The sequence below is a fragment of the Pleurodeles waltl genome, chromosome 4_1 (genome assembly GCF_031143425.1).
Source record: "Pleurodeles waltl isolate 20211129_DDA chromosome 4_1, aPleWal1.hap1.20221129, whole genome shotgun sequence".
Lineage (NCBI taxonomy): Eukaryota > Metazoa > Chordata > Amphibia > Caudata > Salamandridae > Pleurodeles > Pleurodeles waltl.
Window position 1 is genome coordinate 110644190 of NC_090442.1, and position 27348 is coordinate 110671537.

The window sequence follows — 27348 nt, forward strand, 5'->3', positions numbered from 1 at the left end:
AATGCTTTCTGGTTATTGAGACTAGTCCAATGTGTTTCCTAACACAATTTCTGTCTTCAAGGTTGAGTGTGTAAGGTTTTGCATGATCTCAGCCCCTTTGTGGAACAATGTTGTATAGGTAATATCATAGTGCTTGAAATTGAAAGGATTTGAGTGATACAGGCTGCTAACAGCAGTATTATTGACAAAACTGATTACAATTTGTTTTGGTAGCTGTCCTAAAAATACATTTTGTTGTTGAGATATAGTTGTCCTATCAGGTACACAGAACATACTCTTTCAACAGCGTACTTGTCTTTTGACAGTTGTAAAATTCCTCTGTGTGCCAATCTGGCAATGGGTCACACTTTCACTCTTTACCTCTTCACAAATAAATTAGCAAACAGTTTCACCAGTTTATGTTGTTCAACATCTCTGCTGATGACTCAGAATGGTTCTTTGTTGTGGGAAAGTTTGACATTAAGATTGATTCCATAGATGAATACTTTATCTTAGAAAAAGAGATCAAACTGCAAATGCCTGAAGAGGTCAATCTGTTTACTTATTAATGCAATTTGCTCTCTTCACAGAGCATTTGTTTTTTTACATCTTCCTTGTTTTAAAATGTGAAAATGTGCCTTTCTAGAAGGGCCCACTAAAAGTTAAAGTTTGGATATTCCAGGGAGTCATTGTATTGTATTGTAATTGTATTGTAATCGTATTTATATAGCGCTTACTACCCCTGGCGAGGCGTCGAAGCGCTTTTCGATGAGTAGCATGCTACTCCGGAACCCAACAAGAATTAGTGATGGATTAGTATCATTTAATAATGAGTACAGTTTTAGTATTATTATGAGTTAATTTGAGCCGCGGATATGAGAGTTTGTTAGTTAGATTGACTGGAGTAATGGAGGGGTGGAGGAGGAAAGAAATCCAGAAGTGTTAATTGGGAGTATATCCTTAATTTACTCAATCCAAAGGCTTGGGATGAATAAAGGGGGGCAGAGGGGGGAAGAGTATGTGGAAGGGTTAGGGAGAGCATAGTAGCAGGGTGAGATGAATGCAGGAGAATTTAGTAGGGTTGTGTGGGAGGTCACAGAGGTAGAGTGAGGTTTGGTGAGTTAGATGTGGAGGTGGAGGGAAGAGCTTAGGCAGAGATATTTAGGAGATGAAAGTGGTCGAAGGGATTTGGGATGAGACAGAGTGAGAATGGAGGATAGTTTGATAGAGACATGATATAAGAGTGATGAAAAATGAGAGCAGAAATTCATAGATATCTAGTATAACAACCCAAAAAACAGGAGCCATGCAATGATCCACAAACATGCCAAGCACAGAAACAACATACACATATATATACATATATATTTATACACACACACACATGAATACACACACATATGCACATACAATACATAATTAGAATCATGGGTAAAAAATACTTAGTCAGACAGGTTTAAAAAGAGTGTGTGTGTATTTTATTGTTATGACAGTAGCAATACATATTTTCCAAAGAAACTATAAATAAATAGAAATATACATAAATCTGAAAAAAAAATTAGCCACATAGGCATATGCAGTTCATAGTTGTTTGAAAAAGGTGGTTATGAAGGAAAGAGCCAACTCTTGAGTAGTTTTCTGAAAACAAGAAAGTTATCTGTGGCTATTATAGTTGGGGGTAATGAATTCCATAGTTTGGCTGCTTGGACGGAGAAGGATGTACCACCTACAGTCTTTTTCTTGTATGGTGGTGTTCTAAGGTGGGGTGCCAGTCTTGAGCGGAGGGTTCTTTGTTGGATGTATTTGGTAATTTTCTTTCTGATAAAAAGCGGTCCTGTTCCATGTATAGCTTTGTGGGTGATACAAAGCAGTTTGAAAGTGCATCTTCTGGCAACGGGTAACCAGTGTAGTGCTCTCAAGGCAGGGGAGATGTGGGCTTGTGGCTTTATACGTAGTAGTAGCCTGGCTGCGGAATTCTGGATACGTTGTAGTTTTTTCATAACAGATAGAGATGATCCATGGTAGAGGCTATTGGCATAATCCAGTTTGGATAATACAAGCGAGATAGTAGCTTGCACCTTGTGTGGAAATCCGAGGTGGGGGAAGATGCGTCGTAAAGTCTTTAAGGTGATGAAGCTTGTGCGTGCTAATTTGTCTACTTGGGCATTCATAGTTAGCTTGGAATCCATGGTGATTCCTAGGTTTTTCACTTCCTTGGATAATTGAGGAGGTGGTCCGAGATCTTCAGGCCAGACGCACAGAGGGTCATAATTTTTCCAGTCACCACATATGAGTATTTCTGTTTTGGCGGTATTTAGTTTGAGATGGCTCAAGGTCATCCACTGATCAACAGCTCTGAGGCAACTGAAGATTTGTGAGTTTTCAATGTTTTTGGGGTCTTCTAATTGAAGTAGTATTTGTGTGTCATCTGCATAGTTGTAGCATGTGAGATGGAAATCATTGATCAGTTCTGTTAAAGATATCATGTAGATGTTAAAAAGCAAAGGTGAGATGATTGACCCTTGGGGGACCCCTGTTTTTGTGAGGTAGGGTTCGGACGAGAAGGGGGGCGAGTGGATGATATTCGCTCTTTTTTGGAGATAGGAAGTAATCCAGTCGAGAGCAATCCCTTGTATGCCGGCTTCGTGGAGTCTTTGAGTTAGGGTGTCATGGTCAACCGTATCAAAGGCAGCTGAGAGGTCCAAGAGAAGTAGTGCAGCAACTCCGTTTCGGTCGACTGTGTTTTTAAGATCGTCCCAGATTGCCATGAGTGCCGATTCAGTGCTTCTTCCTGGGCGGAATCCAGTTTGGAAGTCTGAAAGTATAGAATTGTCTTCAATGAATTGTGACATCTGGGCGAATGCTGCTCTTTCTATCAATTTGCCCAGGAAAGGTCCATTTGTGATAGGTCTGTAGTTGTTGGGGTCTTGCGGGTCTAGGTTTGTTTTCTTTAATAATGGTCGTATGTATGCCTTTTTCAGGTCTGTAGGAAAAGTTCCTGAAGTTAAAGAGTTGTTGATGATTCTTCTTACAGGTGTGGCAGCAGAAGTAGATAGCAGGATGTTCTTGAAGATTTGTGGTGGGCAAGGGTCAGAAGGGCAACCAGAAGGTCTGCTTGCTTTGAGCAAATCCATAAATTCATCCTGGGATATTTGTTTGAAAGACTGTAGAGGTTGGGATGGTTTATTCTTAAAGGGTATTTTAGTAAAGGGGTTGGTGCTGATGGTTTTCTTCTGTTTTAAATAGGAGTCCAATGTGTCTGCCTTGGTTGTGTAGTGAGTTGCCAATTTGTTTGTGAAATCTTGAGTGGTGGGATGACTTCCTTCCATGCATGTGGGCTTTCGAAATTCATTGAGAATTTTATACAATTCCTTGGTTGTAGATTGAGCATTTAGAATTCGGTCTGAGTAGTATCTTTTTTTAGCTGTTTTGATTGATGATTTGTATATCCTGTTAAGTTTGTGTAGCTGCAGTTTGTCTTGACTGTTGTTTGTTTTGAGCCAGGTCCGGTGCAACTTTCTGATTTGTTGCTTTATCTTTTTAAGTTCTGTGTTTCTCCAAGGTGTTGGTTTTCTTTTGTCATGTTTAGTTTTTCTTAGTGGTATTAGGACATCAAAAGCTTCCTGTAGCCACTCATAAAGTTTTGGTACAGAATTGATTGTATCTAGATCTGTGTTTGCTGTTAGTTGTGTTTCTAAGTGATCCAGATTGAGTTTGCTCCATGGTCGATAGGTGTTGGTTGTGGGGTGTGTTGATTTGTGGAGTTGTCTGCCGGAAAGTTATCAGATGGTGGTCTGACCAGGTGATTGGTGTGATGCTATGAATAGTAACGAGTTCAGGCTTAGCAAAAATGACATCTAGGATGTGACCAGCGATGTGTGTGGGATTGTGTACAATCTGATGTAGGTTCAATGCGAGTAGGCCAGTGGTGATAACTTTTGGATGGGGCATATTGGGTTTGTCAAACCAAAGGTTTAGATCCCCAAGAATGCATAGATTGGAGTATAGTGTAATAAGGTTTGAGACTGTGTCAAGAAAAGCATCAGGGAAAGTGGAGTTGTTAGGTGGAGGTCTGTAAAGGAGGAGGAAGTTGGAGTAGGGTGGCATCTGGTAAGGAGGGCTTCACAACCTTGTATGGAGATGTTGTCTGTTTTACTGAGGTTTATTGCCTGTTTGAATATAATAGCTAGTCCACCTCCTCTCTTGCCTATACGGTTTTGTGTGATGGTTTGATAGCCCGGAGGAAGGGCTTCGTGCAACACTGGTGCCATGTCATCTCCCAACCAGGATTCCGTAATGAATAGTATGTCAGGTTGTGTGTCTGTGAGCAGGTCGTAGATGTGGTGCTTGTTTTTTTAGAGTGATCGAGCATTTATGAGCTGGCAGTTTAGATAGGGTGTGTTAGTGGTAGTGTTGTTTTGTTTAGTAGAAGGGTAAGTAGTATAATGTGAGATTGAAGCAGGAGTGTTGCTAGTTGTGATAACTGTTTGAGGCTCACAATAGTCTTGCTTTTCAACATAGTGTTCCTCTTCCAGCAGGTTAAGGAGGCATTTTGTTGGGTCTGTGTGTGTGGGTGGTGAACTTGGTGGCTGAGAGAGCCATGAGGATTGTAGTGTTTTTTGTAGGGTAGTTTTATTATGTAACAAACAAGGGGATGTGAGGTTGCTATGAGTGGCATGTTTTTTAATTTGTTTGCGTTTGTTTAGTGTGGATGGAGTATGGGTTAGGGGTGGTGGAGGAGCATGTGGATCATGATGTAAGGCCCTAAATTGTGCAATGGAGGAGAGGCGAGTGAATGAAGGTTGCTGGGATGGGATGCATGTGGTAGGTGTTTGTGAAGAGTGGGGGGGTAGGGGTGGAGATAGGATGGAATTTGTATCCTTGGTGTAGTCCTGGGGGTGGGAGTGGGTATGATGATGAGTGTAATGTAAGTTTGTGTTGCTTTGATGTGCTGATGTTTGTGGTTGGTATTGTTTTTGTGGAAGAATGAGAGGGGATATTGGTGTAGTTGTTTTTGGTGAGGGATTTGTATGTGAGTTAGTGCTGCTAAGTGGAATTTGAGTGTTAGATGGGGTGTTGATGTGTTTTGGAGATGAATGTAGGAGGTGTGTAAGAGGTGATGGGTGTGTGTCAGGGAAAGAAGTATTAGTTGAGATGACCGGAAGGGGTAATATGTGTGGTGGAGTGAAAAGTGGGGATTGTATGGTTGTGTGTAATTGGTGAGGAGAGGGGAAGAGTGTTTGTAGATGATGTGTTTGAATGCAGGGTTTGGGCATTGTTATGAAGACAGGCGGTCTGTGTGGAGCGAACAGCAGATAGTGTTTTTGGTTAGTATGAGCAGAGAGTGTGTCTCTGGGAGACTGAAACTGAGAGAATTGTATGTTGTAGTTTTGTATTGTGTGGGTGATGGCAGGTAGTGTTAGTGGGAGGGGACAGAGTTGTGTATGCTGTGAGAATGAAGGTGTTTGACTGTAGTAGTTATGGGGGGTATGTGTATATGTGTTGTATGTAGGGTATTGTGTTGGGTGGTGGGGCAATGCAATCTGTCTGTGGTAAGTTTGTGATGCATGAGTTGGATATCTTTGCAGATAATGTGTTTGCATGTTGAGGGATGTGTTGGAGTAGAAACCATTCCTGGGGAAATATGAATTGGGCAGCATTTCTGGCCCTAGTCCCTAGCTGTCCCGAACAGGCCCAAACAGACAGCTGCCCTTGTCCTCTCCGCCCTTCGCCTCGATGCTGGATCCTGGTCTTTTATAGCCCTACCGGCCAATAAGAAGCTCTTCCTAACCCTAGCCAATCCTGTTTTAAACCCTGATTTAGCCAACTAATGGAAGACCCAGCCCTATTCACCAGTCACAGCCCTTTTTCCTGACCCCCAATCACAGCCCCAGCCCTAAAACCTACAGCCAATCAGAATCCCAGCCCTATCCACCAATCATAACTGCATCCCTGGAGCTAGCAACCAATGAAACACCATCTCCCAAAAACCAATCACAACAGCATATGCAACAACCACGAGGAACCTATATAAGGAGCAAGTTAACTAAACTCCAGTCCCTGTGGCCTGGGGGGAGGCTACTGCTGCTCTATTCAGTATCTCCTTGGATACAGACTGGCTGAATCCACACTTCCAAGCTAGCAGAGTCTACTTTCCAGGTAAGGGGGAGATTGTTTAAGAGACAAACACTGCAATAGTTCTGGGCGCACACTCTAAAATCAGGCTTTTTTAAGGCAAAAATACAGGGGGGCAGACAGCTTTTAATTGAAAATATTGTCGATGTAGGCTCTGTAGGCATACTTTATCGCTCAGTTTAATTAAATGATCACCCAGAGTAATGTCAACTTGTATAAAAATGGGTGCTCTGGGGTACATGATTGTTGCAACTTTGGCATCATCTTCTGTGTTGGCACCATTTTTTTGTGATTATACAGACTATATGCTACAGAGTATTGCGGCAACCTATAAGCATGTCTGTGGAGCCTGGCACTAAAAATTCTATTGATGCCAGTGAGGTAAAATGACTAGAAGTGAAACTTTCAAGCTACTTTCAATGCTTGCCTACATGGGTTTCGGAGAATACAAGTTTCAGCCTCCTGGGCACCTACACAGCATTTCACACGAACACCCACCCCAACTTAATCCAATGCCTACACAACATCAGAATGAAAGGACAAACACTATGATGAATCTGCTCCTTCCTGACCGGAAGCACCTAGCCACTCAGCCTCGCACTGCTCACCTCAGCAGCCCGTGGACTCGCATTCACATACAAGCAAAATTCAAACTCCTCACCCACACATTCAAGGCACTTCATATCACTGGCCCAACATACCTCAACAATCACATCTGTTTTCACAAACTTTCCAGATGCATCCACTCCTCCAGACTCCTACTTGAACAAATCATGCATACAGAAAACCAGATCTTGTGGTCGAGCCATCTCCTACATTGCGCCCAAAGCATGGAATGACCTGCCTCATCATATAAGACCCGGCATTTTGAGTAGTCCCACTAGGCCATAGGTTTGCCTCGCCTCACACTTGCTCAGTGACAGGATGCCCTCCCATGTGATAGTGTGCTCTATAAATCTGCATAACATAACGTAAGCAAAACTAATAAAAATTTGGTGATATAAATGTATCCAGAGTGTACCTTAGAATCAGATTGTACAGTGCCATTCTGCTGCTTGTGCTAAGTAAATATAAGTAACACAATATTGTGGGTCCAACACTTTTGAAATAACTTTCACGGGTCTAAACACCTCCATGTGTTCTATTTTCAAAATAATTGCTACAAACTCTTTTCTATAACTCTTTCGACCAGCCTACTTACAAAAAGCAAAGGTTTGACCTTGTCCTTGTATGTACTTAAGTTTTCAGCTAGTGCCCCAAAAATGAACTGCCATGAACAGGATAGTGCAAGGTTTGCACTTGTTTATAAAAGAGAACAGTATGCTACTCTGGAGGGAGCATGTGGCTCCTGCACAATGCTCCCTAACAGATAATCAGCAAGGCTGCACTACATAAAGCTAATTCAGTAGGGTGAACCGAATGAATAGGCTTGACCAGAGGTCGGATGAGTCCCTGTAGTACCAGTATGCCTATTTGGTCACTGAGATGGAAAGGTGGTTCCACAAATCAATAGGAAAAGACAGAGTGGCACTTCCTTCTCCTTTCTCGCTGCCACTGCTTGCAATACCCTCCCTTTGGACAATGAAGGATGAACACTGTTTCAGATGCATTCTTAAAACCTGGGTGTTTTAATCGTCTCATCAGTAGGCTGGCTCATGTACTTGTTGTCAACTATTCTGCCTAGCACAGGGACACTCCTTGAGTAGCTGTGCGCTTTACAGATCCTTTGATTGAAATGTCTAAAGCATGGATCATGCCAAGTTTGAAAGATTCAGGTAAATCGAGACTGAAGTGTACTTAATCTCAAATTGCACATATCTGTTTTCTCTAAAGACAAAAAGGCTTTTTTTAGAGCCTCTGACAACCTTGGACTCAGGAGATAGTGAGATTTGCTGACAGGGTACATGGCATGCCTAATTTAGCCAGAAGCCTTTGCATCAGAATTCTAGAAGAAGACAAACTGTGATACCTGGACACACTATTTATGGAATTACCTTAACTCATTTATTTCCTCTTTAAGATCATCATACCTTTGCCCTTAAGATTGCTGTAGAGGGTTTCTGCTACTGTCGAGCCACTGCCAAATTACCAACCCCCAAAAGAGCTTCATTCAAGTGTAATGAAATCTTGAAATGCTAGTATTTGTGTAAATGCACACTACTTCTCTAATGTAACCTTGAATAAAGGGAAGGGTCCATCACAAAGCTTAATGCAGTCATAAACACAGTATAATTAGCAAGCTACTTAAATACCTTAATGTGCCAACAGGTAGATGTTATCTTCTAAATTTTCCACACGGGTATGTACACAATGTATTTTATTTGCACAAGTCATCACCACACCCAGCAAAGGTTTGCATGAAGAAGTCACATTTGCAAATAGACAAAAGGTACATTAAGTCGGTTTGCCAGTGTAAATGCAGGTGTATCCACATTTCCCAACAAATTAATCTTTATCTTTTATACTGGACGTAGTTTTTGTAAAGGCTGTTCTAATAAGTTAATACAGTGCAGCAATTTTAGTGCCACAGTAGCAAAAGTGCACCTTCACATCTGGCAATGTCAGATATTGTAACAAAACAAACACAAGAGGAGGAACTGGGAGGAGACTTCCGGGCCACTGAAATCATAACAAATGTGTCATCTGAGGCAGTGACCTCGTTCCTATATTCATTGTTTAGGATCATGTACATAAGAAGAAGGCCAATAGTATTTCCACATGCAAGTGGTTTGCCAATACTAAGCATATGCGAACTAGGGTTGTGCAAAGTGGCAAAGTTTTTCTCTCACAAACTTCATATATGTCACAAACCATTAAAAGTCCTGTGAGTTCTGAGTTTTGCCATGAAACCCTGGGCTTTAGTGATAGTTTTATACGACCTACTGTATGAGGGTTGGGTAAATTAAGAGGAACTGCTGTACATTGGGCAAATGTACTTATGGGTTAGCAACGCAAACCATTTTAACAGTTCTCATATAATTTTGCAAACATGATTAAATATTCTGCCAGTCGAGTCCCTTGTAAAAAAAAAGCTTTGCCAAATATGCACTTGTATACAGGGCCAGCTCCTCTGCTAGGGCGGGAAGAGCGCAGCCCCCCACCAGCAGCAGGAGCTGCACAACTTTTATAGTAAAAACATAAACTCTGTTTGTTATGTTTTTACTATAGAAGCGGGCGGGGCCACTGGCATGATGGGGACTGGGGGGAGTGCAAAGCACTCCCCCATGCGCATGTATGTTTGGCCGGCTGTCTCGGGACGGCCAAACATACATGCACAGTACGGTCTCTCCAACCCGGCACTGCATTGCTGGGCTGGAGAGAGCCTGCACAGGCTCCCAGGCTCCCTGGGAGCGCCCAGCTGGACGCTCCCAGCCAATCCTGATGCTGCTTTGAGCAGCACCAGTATTGGCTGCAGGGTAGGCTGGGAGCCTGTGCCTGCAGTGACGGAGGAGAGCAGAGAGGATGGAGGGGCGGCGCACGGGAAAAATATATTTTTATTTTTTTTGGTCCCCCCCTCCCTCTCCGCCACATGCTGCCCGCCCCTTTTCCCACTCGCGAGCCGCCCCTACTTGTATAATAAAAAATTTGAGTTAGGTGCGTGTCACTGTAACTCACAAGAAAAACAGGGCCTAGGGGTGCAGGAGAAAAAAACACAGAGCGCTACTTGAAGGTCAGTAATGGAGAACTATGCAAAACATAGTATGATATAAATGTCTCATTCCTGCAGCTATGTTTATTTGCGTTTCTGTATTACAATTTGTTTAGTGCCACTAAGGTCCCCAATCTGAGTCGTTCACACTCAGAAACTATGCATGTTTTGTTTAACATCGCCCACAGGTCACAAATGTGAGTCTTATTTATAGCATGGGTAAAAAACATATGCAAAAAAATCTGAATGAATATGGCAGTTTTCTCACATGCGATTTTTCCACAGGCGAATAGATCAGTGCAGCATATTACAAGTAGCGGACAAGACAGTCTACCATGGGGGGTTAGCATAGAAATCCTCCTTCTCAAAACAGGTGGTGAATTATTGCATCTAAAAAAATGAAACACAAAACACCATTTCAAAGATTAAACATAAAAAAATGATATATATCGAACAATATAAACAGACATATACAGTGAAACAGGCAAGCTACTCAGTACAGCTGGCTCAGATTTTCTACCACTTATGCAGTGCTAATTGGCATAACCTTTTGCAATAGGGAAGACATAAAACATATCTGTGAAAGTATCCATATTTAACGCCTATTATGCTCTTTTTTACTGGTATTCAGGTGCATAAAAATATAATATCTCTGTAGGCATTCATTGGTATTGCCATTGGTGTGATGGCTGAAACATTCTGACCCCGGGGTAGAGAGGATACTAATTTCCTTAGTGGAGCCATACTTGTCCGTCAAGGTGACCTCTTGAAAATAAAATTAATCCCCAGGACACCCTAGCCTATTTTAATTCTAGGATCCCACCCAATAACCAAAGAGCTCCCTTGGCTACCAAGGTTGAGCCCGACCAGGTACACTAGGTATCTGGACAAAGACTCTATAATGAAGCATGCCACTTTGAATTTCAGTGAGTGAGAGTCTTTTTAATACCATAGCATGATCCCCTTGGGCTGGTATGGAGAACTAGGCTAACTACGGTAGGGAGTTCCTCCTGTTTTTGTATTGTTAGCTGTTTGGGAAGGTGAGTGCACCCTGTATCACTTTTCACTCCCTCCTTCTTGAAATATAGTAATAAGAATCTAGGCCACATGTAGGATGCACTTGACACTTAACTTTCATATGGCTATTGACTGCCAGCCACACTCTACCCTCATGTGCCAAGAATGTAAGACAAAACATTGATCTTTGATGTGAAATAGGAGAAATAAATAGATGTCGATTTAGTGGCTGAATTGCACAAAGTGAGTGCAAACAACCTGCGTGATCTTCGTATGTTAGGTGGGGGCTGCAGTGATGACTGAGGGCTGTTCCCCTGTTGCATTCATCTATCAAGAAGAGGGTCTTCACCCTGTGCAATGCTGTAACCTGAGGGGGCTCTTTTCCTCTGTGTGCTGTCACAAACCCCGTTTGCCAGGCTGGGGGGGGCTGCATAGTGAAGTGACAGGGTTGTCACCTTTGAGCAGCATGCAGCTGTGAGGGAGAATAAAGCTATTACCTGGGGAAGAAGAGCAACGATTCAACTACCCAACAATCCAGGAGGACCGAAGACCTGCTGCCATATTCAGGGAGGCTTACCACATAGGCGACGAGCGTGTGGATGACTGCCACCATTACCATAGCATCTAGTCTTTAGTTTGCGGTCAGGCTACAGGCAAGTGTCAGGGTACTCCGATCCTCTGCTCCAGCGGGAGCGGGTAAGCCTGATCAGTAGGCCACCAATACTGAGCTTGCTCTGAATGACAATGTACAGTGCAGAGGCACTTTGGGCCTTATTTACAAGCCCCTTGCACTGCCAGTGTATAACTTTTTATATGGGAAAAAGTGACACGCTGTGATGCAAGGGGATTGTAAATAAGCCCCTCTGACTTTCTCAAAGCCATCATGGAACTTCTAAGACTTGAACTCACTAGCGGGGCCTAACTGGAATGTCGTCTCACATAAATAGGGAATAACCTTGATCCTTTTACAGGGAAGTGGAATTCAAGAGCTGATCCAAGAAACACTAGTTTGTCTGTCTTAAAAAGAGTGTATATTATTTGCCACAAAATACATGGGTGGATGTACGGAAATGAGAATGCACCACCCAGCTAAAATGGTGAGTGGGTGCTATGCTTTTTAGTCTGCTTGGCACTTTATTGACATTTAAGAAACAACACCTCAAATTGTGCGTTTGTTTCTAAAAAGCAAAATAACAAAGGTCCTGAAATGCAGGATGTTTTATCCCTGCACATTGGGGCAATACTTTTTCGCTGCCTGGGCCTGAGATGTGATGCATGGTGGGCCCTGGCAGAAAAAAATCAGCAATGGTTGTTCCACCCCAAATGGGAGTGGTGAGCGCCTTTGTGACCTGTCGGATCTGTGGTAGATTAACTGCTGGGTTGAAGGTTCATGACAGCAGAGCCAGCTGAGGGTCTACCATCAGAAACGCAATGGTTTCCCAATCTCTAAATGGAACTGGGAAACCATAAATTCTACACAACAGGAGCTCTTCAGGGCAGGTCCACTTACAACATATGACTGACATTCTGCTCTGCTTGGCAGTCAAGCTACTTCTCTGCAATGTTATCTAAACAATCACCGGCAGGTGGTATACCAGTCATCTTACACTAATATAAGCACACTTCCAATTATTAATAATCCTTACGTTAAGTAAATATCCATTTCAGTAAAGGGGTCCTGCTCACATTATTGCCATTTCCAATATTGTACTAAGGCCCATATTTAAGAAAAATTGGCGCACCAGCTATCGACACCATGATTGCGCTGTATTTATAATACAGTGCACCACTGCAGTCATTAGCACAACTGCAACCACATTTTTGAAGCAATTGAAGCTCTTTGCTACTGTTAGAAATGGGGTTTCTGGTTGGCTAGGGTATGCACCTCAGCCAGGCAGAACTCACCCACTCTAGTCAGGGCAAGGGAGCTACATGTCCAAGATAACCCCTGCTCACCCCCTTGGTAGCTTGGCACAAGCAGTCAGGCCTAACCCGGAGGCAATGTGTAAAGCGTTTGCACAACACACACAACACACGGGAAGCACTATCCCCACCACAAAGGAAACAACAACACCAAGTTATATGAAAATATACTGTATTGTACACAGCGCAATTATTAGATCAAACATCACATATCAGTAGTATCCTGCTACCTTAACAGTAGTCACATATAACACACAGGTTATTCAGTATTCTGCAACATCAGCAGTAGTCAGGAAACACGTTATTACACCAAAGCACTTGTCATAAGAATATCGTAAACGCCCATATTAGGAACATTAGAAAGCGTATAGCAAGTTAAAAAAACATATTAGCATGATATGCACATGAAAGGAACATTTGCATACACATATGAAGGCATCATAAACAGGTAGGCAACATATAAATTAGCAAAGTCTTTAGAAAGATCTTAGATTAGATATATTGTTCCTTTACGGAATACCTGTAAAAGATGAAGGCACCTCCAGTGCCTGGAGAACAGAAAATGGGGCCCCTGGCGCTCCTCTGCGTCAAACGGGGGCCTCTGGTTAACTCTGAGGCAGAGAGGGGCGGCATGCACCCACTCTGTACTAATGATGGGCCCCTCTGGGGGCCCCGCTGGGCCTCAACCGCCCCTCACGAGGGGGGCCAAAGTCCTCAAAGTAGTTAGGGGGAGGGGGGTGCCACGTACCGCCTCCAATCTGTGACGGGCCTCTCCTGGGGCCCGCAATTGCTTGGGATCCCCCTCAGGCCTACACTGGCCCTCCGAGTCGTGGGGGGGGGGACCACAACACTGGCACTGGCCCACGAGGGGCCAATAAGGGGTCTGCGGCGCGGGTGAGCCTCATGTGAGGCTGGTGCCCGGCCCGCAGATCAACAAGGAGCCCTCCGGGGCTCAACAGGCAAAGGAGAGGCGTCCTCCTCTCCTTCCTGCCTCTTGTGACTTTCCTGGCCAAGTCAGGGCCTTCCGGTGCCCCGGGGGTGCTCTACAGAGCGGACATTGCCCAGGGAACACCAATAGGAGCACGCTTGCTCTGTTCATTTGAAAAGAGGTTTCCTTCGTGCCCCGGGGGCACCGTGAAGCGCGCTTCACTCGCACTCGAGTTGAACAGCCTCCCCCGGCTGCGGCGGTGATCCTCAGGCACCACGACATGCTTTTCAAAGCGCTGGGACATCAAATGAAGCCCAGGTTGCGGCGGTGAATTTCCAGGCCACAATCTGAAAGAGCGCTCTTCAAAGCGCTAACCATATTTACAGCAGCAGCACTCTCCACAGTGCCACTCACGGATATCGGGGGAAGTACTCCCAGTGTCTGCAGGTCGTTGCAGGGGTCAGGGGCTCTCTGACAATCAGATTAAACAGCCCTTCAAAATTGTTTACTGTGCTACCCTTCACCCATCCATCTAGTGCAATGCAGCAATCCTCCACAAACTCCTCCCAAGACTGGTGGGACAGTTTCTTACTGCCCCTAAACCTTTTTCTGTATTCCTCAGGGGAAAAACTATACTTCACAATCAGTGCGTTCTTCACAGTGGAGTACCCCTCCCTGTCACTCTCTTCTAGAGTCAGTAGGGCATCCCTCCCCTCCTCAGGAATATAGCTCCCTAGGCCAGTCCCCCAATCCTTCTCAGGGATCCTGCGCTCTACCAGAGCCCTCTCATATTCCTTTAACCACTGACGTTTGTCACCCCCCCTCTTGGAACCTAGGTACCATATCTATGGGTATGTGAGGAACATTTTTGTTACAGCACTGTACATTGCTGCCACCATTGGACTCCACCTGCAGCGCTGGTGAGTCCAGAACCTTCAGACTGTGCTCTAGAGCGAGTCTTTCTCTGGCAAGGGCCCTCTCTGCCTCCGCCGTCCTCTCCAGTACTAAGGCCTTCTCCACCTCAGCCCTTCTCTCCTCAACAGCTAGGCGTGCTAACTGCAACTTCTGGTCCCTCTCTTCCCACCTATCTCTTAGCTCATCAGGAATCAAGGAATGAGAGGTAGCCCTGCTTCTTACACTGGACCCAGCAAGGGACTCCCTATCACTGGGGCCTTCCCTGTCAATTGGCCGGTCATTCTCACCCTCCTGATCAGTCTCTCCACCACTTTTTAGGGATGAGGTCACTGAGAACCCTCGCTACACTCAGGATCCTCAGGGTACCCCCTAAGCACACTCCCTCCCTGGGTAAATGTCACAAACCTTTCAAAGAAATTCAGAGATCTCCTGAGGTCCCCTTCTACAGGCAGCCCTCTCTCTCTACAGAACCCCTCTAATTCCTCCTGCATGTAAAACGGCAGGTCCTCTGAATCAAAGGTAAGCCCCATTTTGAAAAGGTACAAGAAACACAAGTGTGACAACCAAAATACCCAAGCATGAGAACTGAAAACAAGAAAAATGACCAAAGAGAGAAAGTTAAGAGAAGCCAAACATATGATGGTCTAAACGCAATCCTTGTAGTGAAATAATGAGTCACAGTGGTATTGTGCAAGCGCAAGTCCTACCCTCACCACTGACGACCAATGTTAGAAATGGGGTTTCTGGTTGGCTAGGGTATGCACCTCAGCCAGGCAGAACCCACCCACTCTAGTCAGGGCAAGGGAGTTACACGTCCAAGATAACCCCTGCTCACCCCCTTGGTAGCTTGGCACGAGCAGTCAGGCCTAACCTGGAGGCAATCTATAAAGCGTTTGAACAACACACACAACACATGTGACGCACTATCCCCACCACAAATGAAACAACAACACCAAGATATATGAAAATATACTGTATAGTACACGGCTCAATTATTAGACCAAACATCACAAATCAGTAGTATCCTGCTACCTTAGCACTTGTCAGAACGTTACACATTAGTTACTCTGCAAACTAACAGTAGTCACATATAACACACAGGTTATTCAGTATTCTGCAACACAAGCAACAGTCAGGAAACACCTTATTACACCAAAGCACTTGTCATAAGAATATCATAAACACCCATTTTAGGAACATTAGAAAACGTATGGCAAGTTATAAAAACATGTTAGCATGGTATGTCCATACAAGGAACATTTGCATACACATATAAAGGCATCATAAACAGGTAGGCAACATATAAATTAGCAAAGTCTTTAATAAGATCTTAGATTATATATATTGTTCCTTTATGGAATACCTGTAAAAGATGAAGGCACCTCCAGTGCCTAGAGAACAGAAAATGGGGCCCCCGGCGCTCTTCTGCGCCAAACGGGGGCCTCTGGTTAATTCTGAGGCAGAGAGGGGCAGCACGCACCCCCTCTGTACTACTGACGGGCCCCTCTGGGGGCCTGCAATTGCTGGCAGCCCCCTGGGCCTCAACCAGTCCTCATGAGGAGGGCCAAAGTCCTCAAAGTAGTTAGGGGGTAGGGGGTGCCACGCACCCCCTCCAATCTGTGACGGGCCTCTCCTGGAGCCCGCGATTGCTTGGGGTCCCCCCTGGGCCTACACTGGACCTCCGAGTCGTGGGGGGGGAACCACAACACTAGCACTGGCCCATGAGGGGCCAACAAGGGGTCTGCGGCACGGGCGAGCCTCGGGTGAGGCTGCTTCCCCACCCGCAGATCAACAAGGAGCCCTCTGGGGCTCGGCAGGCAAAGGAGAGGTGTCCTCTTCTCCTTCCTGCCTCTTGTGACGTTCCTGGCCCGAGTCAGGGCCTTCCGGTGGCCCGGGGGTACTCTACAGAGCAGACCAAGCCCAGGGGGCACCAATAGGAGCACGCTTGCTCCGTTCCTTTGACAAGAGGTTTTCTTCGTGCCCCGGGGGCACCGTGAAGCACCCTTCACTCGCGCTCGAGTTGAACAGCCTCCCTGGGCTGCGGCCGTGATCCTCAGGCACCACGATGCACTTTTCAAAGCGCTGGGACATCAAATGAAACCCAGGTTGCGGCGGTGAATTTCCAGGTCACAATCTGAAAGAGCACTCTTCAAAGCACTAACCATATTTACAGCAGCCTCACACTCCACAGTGCCACTCACAGATATCGGGGGAAGTACTCCCCGAGTCTGCAGGTCGTTGCAGGGGTCAGGGGCCACAGCACCCTGCCCCTGGGGGACAAGAGTCCTAGGAAAAAGGCCCACAAGGGGAGGGGCCCAGCAACAGGCCAGTACAAAGAATGTAAGCAGGTGGCAAGTACTTTACAGTGACCAAGCAGGTCACAGGTCAGCACAGCAGCAGTAGTCCTTGGTGGTTCATGGTGAGTCCTTCCAGTCCTTTGTGTCCAGTTCCAAGATGATTCCAAGAGTCTCCAAATTGTGGGGAAAATTCCCCTGTACTTATACTCAGTCCTTACAGTGTTTTACAATGGTAGGGAGAAGAAGTTCCAACCAGTTACAACTGGTTCTATGAGATCCCCCTCTCTCCTTCAGCACAGGCTCCAAACATCAGTGGGGGGGTTAACGACCCTATTGTGTGAGACCAGGGCACAGTCTTTACAAATGCAGGTGTGCCCCGCCTCTCCCTTCTCTCAGCCCAGGAAGACTATTCAGCATGCAGATGCATCTCTGTGACACCTCCACCCTCCCTGTGTACAGGCTGTCTGAAAAGTATGCACAAAGCCCCAACTGTCACTCTGCCCAGACGTGGATTGGAGACAAGCTGCAAAACACCAGAGTCATAAGCACAGAAAAATGTGCACTTTCTAGAAGTGGCATTTCTTTCATAGTAATAAAAAATACACCTACACCAGTAAGCAGCATTTATTATCACCATCACAACCATACCAAACACGCCTACGCTACCCCTCATAAATCAGACAATACCAATTACACATAAGGCAGGACATTTCTAATGCAATCCTATGACTAGACATTACTCACAGCAGTGAGACACAAGGTTAGGCTGTTTGTCCCTACCAGGACAGGCCACGCAACCTGGCACATGTCCTGCCTTCTACATACATGGCACCCTGCACATAGGGCTAGCTAGGGCGTACCTTGGCGGTGACTTACATGTGGTAAAAGGGGAGTTCTGGGCCTGGCAAGTAAATTTAGATGCCAGGTCCCTGTGGCAGAAAACTGCGCACACAGGCCCTGCGCTAGCAGGCCTGAGGCAGGTTTAAAAGTCTACTTCAGTGGGTGGCGCAAGCAGCACTGGAGGCCCACTAGTAGTATTTAATTTACAGGCCCTGGGTATAGAGATAACACTGTACAAGGGACTTACAGGTAAATTAAATATGCCACTTAGGTATAAGCCAATCATACCAACTTTAGATGGGAGAGCACCTGCACTTTAGCACTGGTCAGCAGTGATAAAGTGCTCAGAGTCCTAGAGCCAACAGCGAGAGGTCAGAAAAAAAATAGAGGCAGGAGGCAAAAAGACTGGGGATGACCTTGCATGAGGAAAAAAGTCCAACAGCTACACTGCCGACAAATGTTTTGACTCTAGTGCACCAAAGTGCAAGGAGGCCCATAGGTTTCCATGGGGCGTCATTTTAACACCTGCTCTGAGCAGGCATTAAAAATGACGCCAAAAATGGTGCAGTGAAATTGTTTAATTTCATTGGACACCATTTTTGCGGGCCTCCTAGCACTGGAACACCACCCCATACATACATTATGCCTGGCTCAGGCATAATGTGGCGCAATGGGTTAAAAAGTGTTGTGATGCATGCATTGCACCACCTTATAAACATGGTGCAGTGGAAAAGCCACTTTTGCACCACCTTAGAATAAAAAAAATGGTGCTATGGCGGCGCTAGAAGGTCTTAAATATGCACCTAAGTTGGCAGAGACTGTTTATGTAGGATGGTTCCCTCACGTGCCATGACATAATTCTTAGTTTGGGATACATCAAAATCTGATCAGGTGATCTAGTTATTGTGGTTTTTAAACTACGTAAGAGCCCAGGAATTAGAGGTTTTCATTGGATTGTGAGAGCACCAGCCCATGAAGCTGCAAAAGTAAAGTATGTAAAGGAAGGAAAATAAAGGTAGTCCATTTCTTCACGTAAATACGAGTACCTACTCCTTAAGTCAAGTTAACAGGAAGCAGGTGTAAAAAGCAGAGTACAACAGTAAGACAAAACAAGCATTTGCAATGCTTTGTGTCTGACATTTGCTTGAGTTAAAGCTATTGGCATTTCTAAATTCGTACCTGGACTTTTCTTCCCACATAAATTGGTCAACCCTGCTTCATAATTTAGTCCTTCCTGCCATATAATTCCAGTGGCCCTGCATATAACTAAAGCACTTCTATTTACCTTCTCACTCTATCTGCATCAAAAAAGGATATACTGAACCAAATAAACGAAGTGAATTTGTCCATTTGTGTATAATTGTTTTCCATAAGAATCCTTCGTGTTTTTGTAACACTCGGGTCCCTTTTATATCTGTGTGGTACAATGTCAAAATGGATACATAATAGAAACCTCAAAGCGAGTTGCCTAATTCACCTAAAATCACATAATATGCCACATAATGCACACTTCCATAGTTTAGTTAATACTGTTGCATAATTCCAGTAACGGTGTTTGTGGCCCATCAAATATATATTTTCTGTGCAGCAGGTGCAAGAACACACTAAGCTGTTAAAAGCAGTGAATTATGTGGCATGCACGTTTGAAAGATCTCTGCCGCAGGTGTCTTATCCACTTGTCAATCGTATGCATGCTTGAAACATGTGAATGTTACACCTAGATTTCTGGAGCACTTGTATGAACCTCCTGTGTTACATTTCTTGATTTATGAACCATAACCTGCAACCGTCACACACGTGTGCAGCAGGCACAATAACCTACCAGGATATCTAGCGGGAGAGTAACATTGGCCAGATATAGAGAGATATTTGCAGCAGGTTTATAGACCTGTTGAGACATCTTACCTGCAAAGGGACCTTGCGGCCTGCAGAAGGAAAGGTCTTTGCAACAGAAACACGAACCTCATGAGCTATCTCATGTTATTCCACCCTGTGCCCTGCAGGATAATCAGAGATGTGCTTAGAAAGTACAGTAACGATCTGGGATTTCTTGCTACGTTTGGAATCTGTCCCACACTGCATGTACCCCCAAAAGCTCTCATACTGGGACTGGAATCGGAGATATAAAGTTGGCACACAGATTTGTTTAGCACGCACACACCAAGTCAGTTATCTTACTGAGATCAGCAAGGTCGAAACAATATTTTGTGTTAAAAAAATCATCTGGAAAGGAAGTTAGGGAAATGCGAGAAATGAACACTCCAGGAAATGCAGGTGTGTCAACCTGATTTTAAATGTGTTGTCTTCTCCCGTGCACACTTGATAGGCCAGCGGCTGGGGCAGTGGAAGTCGGTTACATGCTCAGCGCTAAGATACAACTTCTTAAACCACTTTCAATACACAATTTAAAACACTACTACTTTTATTAAACACACATATGGGTAGGTCGGAGTCAGCTCAATCAGTATGGGATCCTTTAGAACGATCTTTGCATTAGGAGCATCAACACGCTGAGCTAGCAATGCCAATAAAATCAGGTCCGAACTGGCAGGTAAAGTAAACAGAATTGACAGTCCCGTACCAGACAGGGGGGGGGGGCTGAAAGAGCTGTGGGGCTGGGGCAGAGTCCATTTCAACTCAGGAGCCTAAAGGGCTTCTGTAAAGTCACTTGCATGTCAGGCTGGTGGCTTTCGGAGACAGATGGGTTGGGGCAGAAACATTATTTCAGTCAAGAGCCTTCTGTAGGCGAGTGGGCATTTAGATACATAACCGAGGCATTACAGAGGCAGGGCAGGGAAAAACAAAACCATCCCAGCAGGTTAGCCTGAGTGGAGTGGGTGCGAGTCAAAACATATGGGGCAGTGGAGGGGGTGCGGAAAGAATGGGCTTCTGAAACACGGCAGGGTGGGATAAAAGCAAATGGACGAGCGAGGGAAACGCAGTCTTAAGGTTATGTTTCGAACAAAATCTTAAGGAGGTGACACTCAATAATAGAGGACGGTCTGTACGGCAGTATTGTAAGACAAGGGGCGCTCTGTGGAGGGGACGTGTTTTGCTTTTGGCTGCCCAAGCCTTGGCCCACCTCCTGCCGCTGCACTTTCTGGGATTTTGGGCAGGTCAGGTAGCCAGCAGTGCTGGTGATGGTGCCCATGCAGCTCTTGTCCATCCTGCTGCCAACCCCGTGGCCCGGCTCACAGAGGAGGCACAAAAGGCAAGAAGCAAAACCAGCCTTCAGACAGATAAGTCAGTCTTTTCGAAAACAAACAGTTATTTGCACCGTCTGTCCTTTTAACAAACACATGCTCGACAGTGCATTTCAGCTGGAATTAGGAGCAAGTTTCCACAACTCCAACCCTTAAATATGGCTTTTAATTGAAAAGAAAACAAAAAACATGGCGATATGAGATGTCTTCAGAGTGGTCATTCTGTAAAGATTATGTGGCTCAGACAAATCATGCTCCTTTTTCTGTTTTCAAAATTACTGCCATCTTAGAACCGTACAATGCTTTGTTTTAAAAAAAAAATATTTTTACATTGCATCTTTGAAGGCCATCTGGCACAAATATGTCAGCATTAAACAGCCCCGTGTGACACATGAATGTGAGAGCCTTCCCTCTGAGTTAGAAGAAACAGTCCCCATGTTAGCATTTGGTGCGTAGCATTCTAATCGGAGGAATGGAGCTACGTGCTTTGTGATTTAAAAACATCTTATCAAAACAGCTGCAATTGTCTCTGCTTTGAGCATGTGTGAATCGGAAGAGTTGAAAGCCATCACCCGTCTACACCCGATGGTGATTTCCCAATGCTGTGTTTTCTATTGTTTCAGCTTACCGATAAGATTGCGTTCAATGACCAACGCGCATGGACATATGGCTGGTTTCAAAGAGCAACGTGGTGAAAATAAAATGTGTTCAAAATAAAAGCTGTGTTAGCTACACTGAATAGGCCTTCCGCCTACACCCGGTTCTTTAAAATTCTCCTCGCTAACATACCATTAGGCAGCTAACCCGCATTTGTATAAGATGCCCGTGTGATGATGTAGAGGACAAATTCTCTCTGCTTTTCATTACACCATATATGTTTGGCCAGCGTGTTGTGAAAAGCTCTGTATAGCATCAGAGTTAACAAGGGGCAGTCTGCGGTGGCAGAGGGTGGGGAGCAACAGTGTACTGAAACAACAGGAGAGAGGGACTGAGCGACAGGCTGCAGGAGGTGACATGGAGACCAGCGAAACTGGAGATGAAGTGCCAAAACAAAGAATGCCCAGGTTCCACAAGATTTATAGCCCTGCTTGCAGAAACTGCAGTCTGAGCGCTCATGTGGAGTGTTTCACAAATGGAAAAGCAAGAGGCAAGGGAAGAAGTTGAACACACCCACAATGTAACACCAGCAGGGAAGAAAAACAAGTATTTGGAATGCAATGGTCTCCTGTTTGCTCGAGCTAGAGCTCACAGCGTTGTAAATTACTGACTGGACTTTTATTGCCAGACAGAGTGAAAATAACAAAAGGAAGAGAGCGGGGCCGAGCTGGCCCTGGAAAAAAAAACCTCTGATGTTGGTTTATGTTTACAGAGGGAGCTAGTGGGGAGGAGGGACTGAACACACACGCACAGTTCAAGGCAATCAGGCCAATAATGAAAGAAAAAGTCCCCTCAGAAGAGATAAACAGGACAAAGCGTAATTACACAGTACTTTGTGCTGCTCCCAAAGTGAAAAAAGGCAGGGCAAAGAGGCAGAACTCACCACTAGCAAGCAAGGTTTTTTGAAGGACACTGCAATTAACCAATCAAAATGCTTGAACTCACTCTATTGTATACTTTAGTATACAGCAGGCCGAACGCTAACGCTCGACCTAAAAAGGATTCATGATTCATCCATCATCCCAATAGTGTTTGAATTATAATGTGCATAGACAAAAAGACCCTTAAAAAATAAAAAAGCATTTCCCATATGTAATGACATTTGATATAATTGTAGGCATATACCTATTCTTGGTCCGATTGTCAAGAGAGCTTTGAACGTACTCAATTAAGCAGTCATTTGCCAATGTATATGGCATTATAGGCATGTTGAAAGGAAATTAGCTAAACTGTCAGTGTAGAATGCTAAATCGTAGTGGTAAATGGAATGAGTGACCATCTCTGGTGTTATTTTTCTTACCAGTTAGTGAGTTAGTCCCATGTCTGTCTTCAAGTCTGCTGTATTGTATTATTGTTTGGTAAGATGGCCCACTCTTTATGTGCAATGGTGTCACACATATGGTTTCATCCTAAAGGCCCGATTAATAGTTTAGAGTGTGAACTCCCATCCAGTAGGGTGACGAAGGACATTACATCCACCCCTTTGATGGACTACTCCCCGCCATATGTAGAGATCACTGAAGTGACCTTTGCGCCTTCTGAGGAACTGCTGTCACAGCAATTTCTCTGAAGGCACTGCAAGTTCGGTACACTGGCACCCTTTTTCAGGCAGTGTATTATTGTAAAACAAAAAACCCCACCCAATACCAGGATATGGGGACAATCTTTAAGGGTGCGCGCAAAGCGCTCCGTCCCCTGTAGTAATCTCTCTTTGGGCTTCCAAGCACGCCCATGTCACGTCAGTCACTTTCATTGGTTTGTGGGCTTGCCTTTTAAAAGCCACTTACTTTCATTTATTTTCCCGTGTTTAGCCCACCTACACAGCCCCAGTAAACTACTGAAAACATACGAGGCTCGATGTTTTCAGCATGGTTTCCGTACTACTTGAGCAGTTTATTTTCCACGCAGCGCAACCGCGCTGGGGTTCACATAGCGTGATCACGCTCAGTTTTTCCGTTTTCAATTTCAGCACGATCGAGCTGCATTTTACATAGTGTGATCGTGCTGTGTTTTTATTTTATTTTAATTAATGTGGCAAGAAAAGTCCATTTAGGAGTTTCCAACGCTAATAGCTCTAACTCGAGCAAATGCGAAACCCGTTGCATTGAAAATGCTTGTTTTCTTTTGTTTTTTCTATTCTAGTCTGCCAGTATTTCCCTGGCAGTGACAGACAAAAAAAAAAAAAACATCAGACCACCTGCTCTAAATAGAGTGGACGATCTGGTGTCCTTATACTGACAGCCTACGTAGTGGAACCGCGATTAGAAATATAACGGTCCACCCGATTCATAATAGAGTGGGCGGTCTGAAGATATGACTGAGGGTTTCAAATCCTGCCCACTAAACTTGAAATCCGGCCCTAAGGACTCTTTGTTAGTCTTGTATGTGAAGGTCCAGTCACATGGCAGCCAGCATGTAGGGTCAGTGCAGTATATGCAATGTGGAAGAGTTATTATTAATATGCCACTATAAACTGTTGACCAGTTAATACACCAATGATCACACACACAGAGTACATAATTAGTACTCGATAACAAGCATAGGGACCTGTCTAAAAACAACAATTCTCGTTATACAGATGCAGTGTCACTTCACAATGGACCGCACAGGATAGCATTTCCCAATAGAAAAGATATGATTCATTCAAGTGTGCACTTTGCATACACTAGGGCCCTGATTACAGGTTGAGTGGTTTATTCCATCCTGTGTGTAAATCTCTGGTTATGCACGGGACGGAATTGCAAGTTTGTTTTCATTTAATGCATCCGACAATTATTCAATGGGTTAAATATCCCAATATTTATTAAATTTGGGCAGGTAAGACTTGCCAAAATTTAACAGAGGAACACATACAGCATTTACCATATCATGCAGATGTTGGAGAGTTAAACACCAAAATCTGAACATTATTCCCCATAAACTCATAATAAGGTACTAGTTACCGCAACTGATAACTAGCAAATCCTGTGGTGTTGCCATTTTATAGCACCTCAAATTATACTCAAGCCCTAAATTGGATACAATGAAATTACCAGTCACTAAAAAGTTATTTTAGTTTCCTGCTATAGTAATGACCACATAGCACTTCTTTTTCACGTATTCTGCTTTGCTCTTCGCCTCTTTCAGTCTTAAACAGTCCACCCTCCATAATAACATTTCATGTTTTACAGCTATCACAGGTTTAGCAGAATGCAAAATCCTCTGTTCACCTTATCTAATGAATTAACTGGATTCTTGACCCTTGCCTTCATGCTTTTAAATGTGTTACCAGACCAGTGGCAGCTCTGCAGGGCTCACTTCATCACATTTTCACTGTGCCCTTGAGATGTCCTTCGAAACTGCTTAGCAGGATTTTAGGGTCGAGCCAAGCGCATGCGATTCGCTAGCAAGACGCTTTAGGAATTAAAAAGGGCTCGGAGCCCCGGCCACGTCACATCAGTGTCTTTCATTGGTTCGTGGGCTTGCCTGTTAGAATCTGCTTGATTTCATTGGTGGAAGGCACGCATACATCATGCCTTTTCCGGTGGTTAGCCCTCCTCCAGCGCATCGACCAAGTACAGAAAACATACAAGGCTCGCTGTTTTCCGTCTGGTTCGTGGACTACTTTTTCTCTATTTTCGCAGCGCGATCTCGCTCGGCAGAAGTCGAGCGCTTTGCATATTATCGACCCTGTTACACAGTTAATTGCACTTTTTCCGGTTACGTACATAATTGCACTTTTGCTGATAGGTTTCATTACGAGTGAACTGTAGCAGCACGATTGCGCTGTTTTTTTCTTTTAGCTTATATATAGATCTGCATGTATGTAGAGACTCAGTGCCAAACATGATTATCACGGTTAGTGCCCTACATCGGGACAGGAAAATAGAAGGCTTATTTCCTGGTCACAAATGAAATAAATGCAACTGTTACAGCGTGTGATGGCCCCGCCTCTGGTTTCGGTTTAGACATTCATTCAGGGAGCCAATAACTCTCACGGCGGCGGTGGCACGTGGAATCACCTCGCTTCTGTCAACTGTTTTACTTTTCATTTTTTAACAACCGGTGGACGGCGGCACCTCTATCTCTCTTGTAGCTTTGGGGGGGCCCTAGTGGAGCAGCTCTTATTGGATTGCATTGTTCATTGTAGTTTCAGAAAAGGATCATGTCTGTTTCAGAAGAATCTCCACTCACCGGCTGAAAAATTAGTGCACTTATTTACTTTCACATCGTGCCTCCTTATTACGAGCCCCGAAATATTAACAAATATTATATTTACCGAAAATTAAAATAGTCATGAATGAGAAAAACAAAAACTAACATCCTGGCACTCTCGAAGTGCAGCAATTATTTATTTTTCCACTCATTTCGTTTAGGGAATGTCAGTGACTGGATCCCCGTTCTAAGAGTGCAAGGGTGCAGTACCACCTGTCGCCTGTAGATGTCCCTGTAGAGACAGCAGCAAAAGCTCCGAGCCTCCAGTACGAAGTACCATTACCATGGTTTATGTGGCAAGAAAAGTCCAGTTAGGAGTTTACAACGCTATTAGCTCTAACGCGAGCAAACGCGAGACCCGTTGTATTGCAAATGCTTGTTTGCCTTCTGATCCCTCAGTTGAGAAAATGCCTGTGATGCTTCTTCTCTCACTTTCGGTGATCACTTCAGGGAGGACACCCCATGGTAGTGAGTCCCATCCTAACTCAAGACTGTTGTTCACACCCTCAGCCTTCCTCACAGGCAGGCCTTTGTATCCTATATGTGCACATGAGAGCGAAACACATCGGGGCATATTTATACTCTGTTTGCGCCGAATGTGCGTCAAACATTTTGACGCACAATCGGCGCAAACCCTGCCCCATATTTATACTTTGACGTCCGACCCCGCGGGCGTCAAAATTCCACCATGTGCGTCATTTTTTGGAAGGGGGAACCAGCCTTGCGTTAACTATATGCAAGGTAGGCGTTACCTTCCAAAAAATGACTTTAAGGCCTGTGCCCCATATTTATACTCTGACGTCATTTTGACGCACAGGAGGGGGTGGGCCTTAAAAAACGACGCACAGCCTGATGGGCGCCATTTTTTAACGCCTGGGTCAGGGCAGGCGTTAATGGACCTGTGGGCTCGGAAGGAGCCCAGAGGTGCCCTCCCCTACCCCCAGGGACACCCGCTGCCACCCTTGCCCACCCCAGGAGGACACCCAAGGATGGAGGGACCCATCCCAGGGAAGTAAAGGTAAGTTCGGGTAAGTATTTTTTTCAGATTTTTTTTGTGGCATAGGGGGGCCTGATTTGGGCCCCCCTACATGCCACTATGCCCAATGACCATGCCCAGGGGACACAAGTCCCCTGGGCATGGCCATTGGGCAAGGGGGCATGACTCCTGTCTTTACTCCTGTCTTTACTAAGTCAGGTTGGGCGTAAAAAAAAATGACGCAAATCCGGTTTGAGGCCTGAATTTTGCCTCAGACCTGACCTGCCCCATTTTTTGACGCACAACCCCCATTTTCCCATACGCCGGCGCTGCCTGGTGTGAGTCATTTTTTTTTTACGCACACCAGTCCACAGCGCCGGCTAACGTCATTCCATAAATAAGGCACCCGCATGGCGCGTTGGAATGGCGTTAGCCGGCGCTAAAATTTTTGACGCACAACTGCGTTAGTTGTGCGTCAAAAAGTATAAATATGGGCCATCATGTGGCTGCCTTTTTCCTACTGAAAGGTCATTTATTCCTAGCAGTCAGATAGACCAGACATGTGACCAGACCGTATCTAGGTCTAAGCTGATATATTGGCCTAGTCTAGTGCATGGTGGCCAGACTATGCCACA